The sequence below is a fragment of the Equus caballus genome, chromosome 20 (genome assembly GCF_041296265.1).
Source record: "Equus caballus isolate H_3958 breed thoroughbred chromosome 20, TB-T2T, whole genome shotgun sequence".
Classification (NCBI taxonomy): Eukaryota; Metazoa; Chordata; class Mammalia; order Perissodactyla; family Equidae; genus Equus; species Equus caballus.
Window position 1 is genome coordinate 18625762 of NC_091703.1, and position 12167 is coordinate 18637928.

Consider the following 12167-nt stretch of genomic DNA (forward strand, 5'->3'; position numbering starts at 1 on the left):
ATACTAACGCTTCGTCAAGGTAGGTGTGCCGTCTTGTCTTTTGTAGCTGCACGAAACAATAGGTTGAGGTTCTTTGGGGTTTATCTTTTGTGAAAATTAACTACTGTGGTAAGTTTACAAGGTTTTCTGGGTGGCTACGGGGCTAGAACTTTATCACAGCCTAAAGCAATAGCTCCTACTCGGGCACTGAGATCCTGATTCAGAAATCCGGAGTTTGTGTGTATGTGTATGTATGTGTAGGCTTCAGTGTATTTAAAAGGCACTCCAGGTGATTGCGATGCACTCTCTTGTCATAATCCCGTGAAAGTATCTGTAAGGTCTGCGTAGGAGAGAGAGGGGGTACCTAACTGTTGGTATGCATCACCTGGAAATAGTGTGACTAGAGAATAAAAACGGAGTGAAAGCTAGTTCCCTTCAAGTCGATGAATTTCTTGTGGTATCATTGGTTCTAAGAGGGCAGTTTTAGGAAGGGAGACTTAAGGTTCATTGAAAACTCAGACATACGGTGGAGAGAAACATCGTACTTCTGAGTCCTTGTTAAAGAGGTAGCTTTTAAACGTCAATTTTTACTTCACAAGTGCTCTGGCGATTAGAAAAGACTGAGGCCTTTTCTCGTGGGAATCAGAAAATTTTTCTTCACTATGTTTGCATTGACTGACTTTCTGTTAATGACCACTGGCATTTTTACATGTTGATTATTTTAAGGCTGAAGACCCCAGTGGTCTTTGGAACCAGAAGGAGAAATTATCATATAAATTAACTTAGATACTGTTTACATTCCTAATTATTTGAACCAAGCTCTTCCACCCTGACTTGGTTAAGAGTGTCTGTAAATTATAGTATATTTGAATTTACACAAATACTGTTTCTCCATTTTGCACTTTGCCATAGATGTACATCTTCTGCTTTTAGTATGTATCTATCTATGTACCTGAACCGTTCTAAGTACCTAACTTAGCATGTAACTACCAGGGGAAATAAAGATTTTTATTTCTCTGTCTTTTGGGAAATTGAGGTCAAGGACTAATTTTTTAAAGTGCTATAAAGTAGGTATGGTATTAAATCATACAACTGTTTGTGAAATGAGATAGATGCTCCTTATGAAACAGGGAGGATATTTGGTACCTGCTTTCAAGGATATTAGGGAGAAGTAGGAGACTGTAAAACATTTTGAACTTTTAAGAAAAGAGTCACTGTCTAGGTGTTGAGCCAATGTGATTGTTTTCGTGGCAAACTTTTTCTCCTTTCTAAAATTAACTTTCCCCTCGGAAAATAGCGCAGATGCACACAATTCAGCCAACCAAGTCCAGAAAATACTGTGTTTGAATTTTAAAAGTGACCTTAATGCATCCCTTATAGATGCAGTGTTTGCAGCCTATGCCACAAAATATGCAGAAATATTCATTGCTAGCTGACCTTTTCAAAGCATTGCCTTAATGAGGGGCGTTAAGGACAGAGTACAATATTATGTTATGAATGTCATTGGCTCAGGCAAAACTATTATTATTTTCCTAAGGTTTTTGTGTCTATATGTGTACACTGGGTCTGGGACTTACATAATTATGTATATAGATGTAACACATGTTTTTAATAGGAACAAAAACCCACAATATTTTTCTTTGTGGCGGAACACTGTAAGCATTAGGTTTTGATTATTTTTTCATGGAAATTTTAGTATGACAGAACTAAAAACTTCAAGGAAATATATCTATAAAGACCTGTTTGGAATGAGGGCCTTTTTAATAAAAGATGTTTGAAGCCCTTCGTCTGTGTACTTAGCCTTCATCGAGCAGTCCTTTGTGAGCCGGTAAGGGTGGTATATCCAATTCTGGCAGCCTCAGTCAGTGGATGATTAGACCCTGCCACTCTTCTCCAGACCTTTAATTTGGTTTGTAACTTGATGCTTCACTGACCCTACACTCTCCCTGCCATGCTAGCTCACAGAGGAATTGCTGGCACTCTGGATTGAATTTTTTTTCCCCTCTCATCAATTAGAACATGTTTGCATCGGTTGCAGAATGCAGTTACATTTTTAGCTCAGTATTCTAAGAAATTCCTTTAGCCACGAAGAGTAGCTTTAGTAAAGCCCGGATCACAAATTGCCTTATTTCCTTGTGCTATGTTAATTTCCCAATGATTCAACTGTGTAGAAATAATAGAGTGATAGAGTATTAAAATTGAAAGGCATGTTAGAAGTCATCGAGACTCTCATTATTTCTTTCTACAGATGAATATTGAAGCACTCATAGCCATAATCTCAAACTTTGAGAGTAGACATTAAATTTTATATTCTTTCCAGTTCTTGTAATAATGAAGATTTTGCTCATTTGAAATGATTTTATATACGAATTCGATAATGTTGGATTGGCAGCAAAGGTGCAAATCTTGGCTAGATTTCCAGTGAAACTCAAAGTGTGACGTTAAAGGCAATGTAGGTCATTTACAGGGGCCGTGAATTATTCTAAACTGGCATCCCATGTTTTTCATTACCTTGGATGGGCACTACTTCAACTGCTGACGGAAGAAAAGGATGCACTAAGAAAGATGTGTCTAAAGAGAAAGGAGTAAGGTAGTGGGGAGTATGAAGAGCATGATTTTCTAAATCAGCAGATCATTCAGGAATGATTAGCCTCCAGGCCTCTGCTCAGAGATTTTAATCTGAAATAATGGAAACAATTGTTGGAGGTTCTGGCCCTCAAAACCCTACTTAATTGAGGCTTGCCTTTTGGAAGAACCACTTATTTTTTTACGTTTTATTGAGGTAACATTGATTTATAACATTGTATAAATTTCAGGTGTACATCATTATATTTTGCCTTCTGTATAGACTGCATCGTGTTCCCCACCAAGAGTGTAGTTAGCATCTGTCACAGTACAAATGTGCCCCTTTGCCCCTTTTGCCTCCCCCTCTGTAAGTCCCACTTCTTGATGTTTCTATCTTTTAAGATCTTCTATCTTAAAGATCTATCTTCCCAAGATCCTAGTGTTGAGACATTTTTCTTTTGACACTGATTGTAAAAGAATTTGTCTTGATATGTAGGCACTACAAGGATTGGATCCAATCTTAACAAACCATAGAATCTATGGAAGTACGGTAGTCCCCCTTATCCATGGTTTCACTTTCTGAGGTTCCAGTTACCCATGGTCAACCATGGTCCAAAAATATTAAATGGAAAATTCCAGAAATAAACAATTCATAAGTTTTAAATTGCCTGCCTTTCTGAGTAGTGTGATGAAATCTCACACAGTCCCGCTTCGTCCTGCCCAGGACGTGAATCATCCCTTTGTCCATTTTATCCACACTGTTTACGTTCCCCGCCTGCTAGTCACTTAGTAGCTGTCTGGGTTATAAGATCAACTGTCATAGTTTTGCAGTGCTTGTGTTCAAGTAACCCTTATTTTACTTAATAATGGCCCCAAAACACAAGCATAGTGATGCTGGCAATCTGGATATGCCAAAGAGAAGCAGGAAAGTGCTTCCTTTAAGTGAAAAAGTAAAAGTTCTCAACTTAATAAGAAAAGAAAAACAATTGTATGCAGAGGTTGCTAGGATCTATGGTAACTTTTGTTACTGAATATTGTTATAATTGTTCCATTTTATTATTAGTTATTGCTGTTAATCTCTTACTGTACCTAATTTATAAATTAAACTTCATCATAGGTATGTATGTAGAGGAAGAAACATAGCGTATACAGGGTTTGGTACCATGCGTGGTTTCAGGCAGCTGCTGGAGGTCTTAGAACGTATTCCCTGTGGATAAAGGGGCGGGGGGGGGGGGGAGGGAGGGGACTACTGAATTCTTGCTAATGCCACAACGCACTACCATTTATTGAGATACTTTACATACAGTAAGAAAATATCTTTAGAGTCCTAACAGGTAGCAATCCAGGCAGAGTGCCTCCGTCTACACACCCCTACCCCCTACCCCCTCCTGGAGAGTATCTAAGTGCCTCGGGAAATACTGCTTTAAGTTTTCAGTATGGCAACACCTGCTTTCCTTTGTTTACTATTAGCTTGGAGTATCATCTTCCATCCCTTCACTCTGAGCCTGTGTTTGTCTTTAGAAGCCGAGATGTGTTTCCTGGAGGCAGCATGTAGTTGGGTCTTACTTTTTCATCTGTCCCACCACTCTGTTTCTTTTGATTGGAGAAGTCAATCTGTTTATGTTTAGAGTGGCTATTGATGTGAAGGCTCAATGCTTCCATTTTATTGCTTATTTTCTAGTTCTTGTGCAATTCCCTCATTTCTTGTCCTGTGTATTTTGGACTACCAATTCAATTGGGTAGTGCTGTATGATGGATTTCATAGTTTTCTCTTTATTTATCATTTGTGTCTCTGTTCTGATTATTAGTTTAGCAGTTACCATAAGGTTTGTATAAAAAAATCTCTTAGAGGGGCCGGCCCAGTGGCGCAGTGGTTAAGTTTGCACGTTCTGCTTCTCAGCGGCCTAGGGTTTGGCGGTTCGGATCCTGGTTGTGGACATGGCACCACTTGGCATGCCGTGCTGTGGTAGGCATCCTGCATATAAAGTAGAGGAAGATGGGCACAGATGTTAGCTCAGGGCTAGTCTTCCTCAGCAAAAAAAGAGGAGGACTGGCAGTAGTTAGCTCAGGGCTAATCTTCCTCAAAAAAAACCAAACTCATAGATAGTCCATTTTCTGATAGCCTCTTATTTCCTTAGACTAAGCTGGTTTAATTCCTCTCGTCTTCCCCTTCTAAGATATTATTGTCACAATTTATTCCATCTTGTGAGTTTGTAGTTAAAATGATGAGATTATATTTATTTTTGATGTTTTCCTTCTCTTTATCTTTAATGTTATAATTGTTTGCTAACCTGTTCTGATAGAGAGCTGCAATTTTCTGATTTTTGTCTACCTATTTATCTCTTTGCTCAAGGCTTCATAAGCCCGTTTTTTTTTTTTTTTTTTTTCTTTTCAGGTATAAGGGCCTTCTTGAGCATTTCTTGTAGGGGGGTTTTGTGGCAATAAAATCCCTTAGCTTTTGTTTATCTGGGAAAATTTTTATTTCTCCATCGACTCTGAAGGATATTTTCATTGGATAGAGTATTCTTGGCTGAAAGTTTTTGTCCTTCAGAATTTTGAATATATTATTCCCCTCTCTCCTAGCCTGTAAAGTTTCTGCTGTAAAGTCCGCTGAAAGCCTGATAGGGGTTCCTTTGTAAATTCTTTTCTTCTGCCTTGCTGCCCTTAATATTTTTTTTGTCATTGACTTTTGCCAGCTTCACTGCTATATGCCTTGGAGAAGGTCTTTTACATTAATATAATTAGGAGATGTATTAGCTTCTTTCACTTGTATTTCCAGTTTCTTCCCCTGGTGTGGGAAGTTCTCAGCTATTATTTCTTTGAACAAGCTTTCTGTTCCATTTTCCTTCTCTTCTGCCTCTGGAATACCTATAATCCTTATGTTGCATTTCCTAATTGAGTTGGATATTTCTTGTAGAATTTCTTCATTTCTTTTTAGTCTTATTTCTCTCTCCTCCATCTGAAACATTTCTATATTTCTGTCCTTTAGACTGTGGATTCTCTCCTCCATAATATCAGCTCTGCTATTCAGGGAGTCCAGATTTTTCTTTATCACATCCATTGTATTTTTCATCTCCAACATTTCTGATTGGTTTTTCTTTATAATTTCAGTCTCTTTTGTGAAGAAGTTCCTGATTTCATTGAACTATCTGTATTTTCTTGTAACTTTTTGAGTTTTTTTATGATAGGTATTTTGAATTCTCTGTCATTTAGATTATAAATTTCTGTGCCTTCAGGATTGATTTCTGGGTGCTTGTCATTTTCCTTCTGGTCTGGAGAATTAATATGTTTTTCATATTGTTTGATGGTATGGATTTGTGCCTCCACATAGTGATAGGATTTGGTCACAGCTTCCACCTACCACCACTGGGGGGGGGTCACGAACTGTGTATTCTAAGCCCACCACTACCCTGGCTTGCTAGCTCACAGGTGCTGCTTTTCTAATGTATGCGCAGGTGTTCTGGCCAACTGGCTGAGCTGAAGTGCCGGGCAGGGGGAGGAGCACTTTCTTTCATCCGTGCAATCCAGGGAACTTCTTGCTCTGCCCTTGATATCTGCTCTCCTGGGGTACTGGCTTGATCAAGACACCCCTGCAATAGCTTAGCCATCTCTGTGTGGGGCTTTCCCATGGGCTTGAAGGAACTTGGAGAGTGAGGTTGTTCCCATGGAGGGCCACCCCTCCCCCCTCTCCTCTCGGAACTGTGTGGTCCTGTGCTCTGGGTCCCTGACATTGGGGAAAGGAGAGGAGATCCCCTCACCTCCTTCCACTTCCTCTGGGAGGGGGTCCTCTACCTTCAGATGTGTAGCTGTGTGGGTCTCTCAGATGTCTTTTGTGTTGTGTGAATGTCCTCTGTTGGTATATGAATGTCCTTTTCATTGTATCTTAGAGGGGAGAGTCTAAAGAAAGAGCTCATTCCTCCATGATGCTGATGTCACTCTTGCTTTAAATTTTCAAGGAAGTTCTTGTTACTTAATACTTCTTTTCCATAATACTTAATTAGTCTTGACTCTGACTTTTTTTCTTTTTGAAATCACACTCTCCTTTAGCATGTTTCAGTACTTTATCACTATTTAAATGTTTTCTGGGAAACCATGTGAGCAGAAAGAGGTAAGAGTGTTTGGAGTATTGAGTTTAAATTTGTTTATAAATATATTTAAGTTTATGAAGAAAGTTAAGCATTTAAGACAATTGACTAATTTTGCATTTTGGTTTGGAAAATACAGTGAAGGGTAAAGGTGAATATCACAATCACCTCTAATCCCACCACCCAGAGATAACCACATGTAACATTTGGGCATAGCATTTCCAGTTTTTTAATTATGCATATGAGTGTATATGTATATGAATGTCGTTGTTACAGAATTAAGATTTTTTCCTATGCATTCTTTTGACCTACTTTAAAAACATTTAACAATATGTTATAAGAATTGCTCATGCTATTTCATGTTTTCTTTTAGTTATCTGGACTAGATTATATTTGCTCACTTTTCCTCTGATAGATTGAAAGATATAAATCATATCTTAAAAATCTAGCTGTTACTGCCTTCTAGGTGGGTTTTTTTTTTTTTTTTTTGGTGAGGAAGATTGGCCTTGAGCTAACGTCTGTGGCCAATCTTCCTCTTTTTGCTTGAGGAAAATTGTCCTTGGCTAACATCTGTGCCAGTCTTCCTCTATTTTGTATGTGGGTCACCACCACAGCATGGCTTGATGAGCAGTGTGTATGTCCATGGCTGGGAGCCAAACCCATGAACCCCAGGCTGCCAAAGCAGAATGTGTGAACTTATTCACTACGCCACTGGGCTGGCCCCTTGTTTGTTTTTTAATATATGTATGAGCTTCTTTTCCCTAATCAATGTCAGAAAGAATTGGTATTTATTAACTTGCTTTCTGTAAGTTGAGAAATTTGATACATTTACTACCTCTCTTTCTCCAGCTCCTTTATTTCCTGGTTTTTTGTTTATATAATCTAATATTATTAAAATCAAATTTATTATTATTAATAAATGCTGAAATCATTTTTTTATTTAAAAAATTGCTTTTGACATTTTTCTTTAAGATTTATGCTCATATTGACCAAGACTTAACTCTGAGTGATTCTGCTGCTTACACCAGTTTAATAACAGTACAATTCTTCCATCCTTAAATTCATGTCACAACAAATTTAAGTGTATATTCAAGTAAAATTTTTAGGGAGCCATCTGTAATTGAGAATATGTTTAAGAAATTGTTTGGGGAAGCCTTGTATGGGTGAGAATCCTCTTCTGTTTTCCTTGCTTTAGATAAAATGCTGGAGTCACAGTCTTTACCTCAGTGCTCTCTAGGTAATGCTTGTTTGAATTTTAGCAATAGGGTTGCAGAGGAGAAGTCTGAGTTCTGTTTGATTGCTATTCTTTTGTGGGTAATCTGTTTATCTGTCTGGATCCTTATAGCAGTGTTTTCTTTTCTCTAAAGAAAATTTTTACCACATGATATCATGGTAATATTCTGTTTTATTAAATTTTTCCTGATACTCTTTGAGCAGTTTTGATTTGAAGACTTGAAATCTTTTTTCTTTTTGTCTCTGTATTTGATTATTTTTCTGATTATTCTTTGTTGGTATTTTTCTTTTTGGAATTATGCATACCTTATCTATTCATCTTCTGTATCTCATCTTTAATAAATTTAATTTTTGCCTTTTCTCTGAATATTGGCAGAATTTCTCAAGCATATCATCTACTTTGATTAGGTTTTCAGTCATTTCCAATCTGTCAGTCACTGCCTTCATTGCAACTTTTTATTTGGCAGTGATATTTGGTATTGAGGTTGTCGTTGCTCATCTCAGATCCTTTCTGCTTTGTGATTACCTACTCTGGCTTCATAGCTATGGTGTCCTTTTCCTTCTTACTGAGTCCACTAAATAGAAAATCTATAAAAGTTATATATATATATAAAATATAAAAGTTTCTACTGTGCAGCTACTGTATTTTAGTAGACACTATTTATAGTGGTTCCATAGAAGAGTCTCCTTTTAAAATACAGTCTTTTCATACACCTAGTATTTTTTGTCTGTTTGTTCTACCTTGGAGAAGTAATCCCTAAGTCAGTCCAAAATCAAGAGTTACGATGGGTCCTCTCTCTATATATGGACCCCTAGCTGACTCCATGGTCAGTAAAAGGAGAAGGAAAAAGTTGAAATGTGCTCTGATTTACTTTACCGCCTTACAGAGAAGGGAGAGAGCAAGAGACAGAGTTTAAAAAGGGAACTTTGGCTCTTTACAAAATTTTCATTATTGTACAATGCCCGAATTTCATTAAAATAGAAACCTTTGTCTCAGTTTCCAAACACTTTTATATATTATTTTATCCTTAAAACAATTGCTTTATGTCAAAGGGCTATGGCCTTTGGATTCAGAACATTGTGGGTTGAATACATTCCTTAACATTAATAATATGACCTTTGTAAATTTTAATTTTCTTAGCCTCATTTTCTTCACCTGGAAAAAATAATATTTACCTCATGGAGGAGTACAGATTACGTGAGATAATGATATAGGAATTGTCAAAATGCAGATGGTGGTAGAAGGTGTGGATGAGATGGCCTCCGGAGAGTGTGGAGCAAGAAGAGGCCTTCATCAATGGAAACCCTGAGGACATAGAGGAAAAGCCAATAGAATAAAGATCAGGAGAGAGTAAGATCAGGGAATCAAAGGGAATTTAGAAACTTAAGGTTAACTTTCATTGGCATCATGAGGTCAAAGAAGTTACCATGGGGCTTGGCAAGTAGGTTAGTGTGACATCAGCCACAGACAGTTTCTTAGAGAAATGCAGACTGAAGGAAGACTGCAGTGGAATGATTAGTGAGTGTAAGGAAAGTAGGAAAATGTAAACAACTAATAAAAAAGTATTTCTCCCTTAGGAGAAAGGAACAAGATAGGAAAAGAGACACGTCAGTAGCTAGACTGATACTCAACATTGGAGAATTGGATTTGGATTTGAGAGAATAGCAAAATTTCAAAAAAAAAATTTAAAGACTGAAAGCTTGCCAAGTTTAAACTCTTTTCAATGAAGTATTAAAAATACTACCATCTTGGGACCGACCCTATTGCCTAGTGGTTAAGTTCAGCGTGCTCCACTTTGGCAGCTCAAATTTGGTTCCCAGGCACAGACCTACACTACTTGTTGGCAGCCGTGCTGTGGAGGTGATCCACATACAGAATAAAGGAAGGTTGGCACAGATGTTAGCTCAGCAACAATCTTCCTCAAGCAAAACAAAACAAAATGAGAATACCACCATCTAATATTAAATTATTTCAGAAAAGAAAGAAAATATTCACATTAAAAAGCTAAATAAATTTAGCTTTATGAGAGTCAGTATCTTAGATAGTGAAGTTTTTTCTCTATTGTCCAAGATTTATCTTTTTCCTTGGGTTCAAGTTTCCATCTCTCCTTTTCCTTTAGGGATCTGGTTTCACCAATTGTCTTCTCTCTCAAATATTTTCATCTCTTCTTCTCTGTTGACTCTTTTCCATTACCATATAGATGTGCTCCACTGTCCTATTTAAAAAAAAAAATAGATAAGAGTTAATGAGGACCTAAATGCCAACCATGGCAGAGGGGATGAGAAGAGAGGTTAGATAGGAGGGATGTTTTATAAATAGCATTAATAGGACTTGGTGACTGATTGGATATGGCAGGTGGAAGAGAGGGAGGAATCTAAGATAACTCCCAGGGTGACTATGCTACATGGTGCTATCATAGAGGAGGAGTGGAGCTGGGGGAATAAAAGGTCACGAACTCAATCCAGGGTGCAGTAGGCTATAGGGGTTGAGAACTCTGTGTCTTTGACTCTTTGTCCTGTATGCTTCTAACCAGGACCCCACCTCACCCTGACACCCACCTCAGCCATTGTCATTTCATCCTTCATGGTTGGTGCTTAACCCTCAGTTTCTGGAATTATTTAACTCTTGGGAGTTCAAACCCTGCTTGTCGGAGTTTGTGAGCCACCCAAATACATATATTTTCTACTGGGAAAAAATAAAAATGAACCAATTGATAGAAATATGAGTACACACGTAACAGGATGTTAAAATGGAACCTTTTTAGTTTTCAATTTTAGCTGTGGCTTAAGACAATAGAGGCCATATTCCAAAGTCAGGTATAAGACTACAATGCAGACTTGGAAAAGGAAGCACAGGACAACAGTTGTTCGCGGTGAGCTCATCGATCACCTACAGCTGATAAAACAGGTTGGCGAGGCCAAGAAAATAATGATTAGAAGAAGATTTTTAGACGATTGGTGGCAGGTTTGATTTCCCCCTCCTGGCCACCCTGAGAGAGGGCTGTGAGGTATTTGCCCATTCAACTCAAGTCTAGAGAAAGGGGTTTTATGTAGACCATTTGGAGTGTTTAATGTGTATCCCCTCCTGATTGGGATGCATATTGGATCAGAGATTCATGCCTGAGAAATCTAAAGGGCAAGAGACTGGCTGCCTAGCTTCTCTGATGGTGGATCAAAAGAGCAATAACTGCATTGTTCCATAGTTTGGTAGAGCACAGAGTGCAGGATTGCTCCCCAAGGACCAAAGGTAGACCACGCTGGGGAGTGAGCTAGCTGGGGGTCATCTCAGGTCATATGTAAGAGGGCCATCTGGACCTCGGCAGAGTAAACTGAAGAGACAGCCATAAATAACCATCTGCAACAATGGATCTGTAGGTGATAGGTCCTCAGTGATGGGGGTAGAATGGAGGCTTTCCACCTCTCTGTCCCCGATTCCCCTCAGCACCATTCCATCCCTGGCTCAAGAGGAAAAGTAAGCTTTAAATACCTGCCAAGCTTACAGATCACCAGCATTAGATCATTACATCTGTACTAGTCAAGGAAGAACTCTCTTGCCGCCTCTTCTTCCCCCTACCTCATCCCTACTTTGGTATCAGAAAGTGGGGCAACCTACATTAAGAAACAGCTAAAGAGAGAAGAATCTTTCCCTGTCTACCTTTCCCAGTACAAGTGGGAAAGTGTTCATTAAAAGTGCTCATTAAGCCATAATGGAAGGAGGGAGAAATTTAACTTTACATAAAATTGGAAGAGTTTGAGTGCTATATTAGATTGGGCATATTAATTACAAAACTGTGATTGATTTTTTGGACTTAGAGTGATTTGAAGTGTCTTCATTGTTTAAGAGTGACTAGAAAAGTCATGACAGGTGTCCTGAATGTCATCCAAGGATGAAGGAAGAACCATTCCCACAAACTAAACTTAAAGAGGCAGTGGAGAAAATAGATAAAATCATTTTCTGATTATACCCTATGAGTCCTGCTTGTTCAGTATGAGACTCACACATACAAAACCATCTATAGTTTTTCAATAATACTTAATTGACAAGACGATAGAAAGGAAAGGCAGAGATGGTTATTATAGGAATTAAACTTATTCACAGGAATGTCACAATAACTATTTTCATTTCCTAAATTGATGCTCGGAGAATTTTAATTAATCAATTAAAACATACATTAGGTAATTTTAAAATGAGGTTTGCAATCTGTTCCACAGCTGGGGAAGTGATCTGAAATATTGCTTTTGTGTGATAAGCACATAAGACATTTTTACCCTTCTGTTTCCAGAGACTCACAGAAGCAATAAACA

General features: G+C 38.1%; 1 protein-coding gene across 5 annotated transcripts in view; it reads left to right on the forward strand.

Annotated features, from left to right (window-relative positions):
• RNF144B (ring finger protein 144B) overlaps nt 1-12167 on the forward strand; it is a 167844-nt gene that overhangs the window by 8098 nt on the left and 147579 nt on the right. The gene's annotated exons all lie outside the window — the stretch shown is intronic.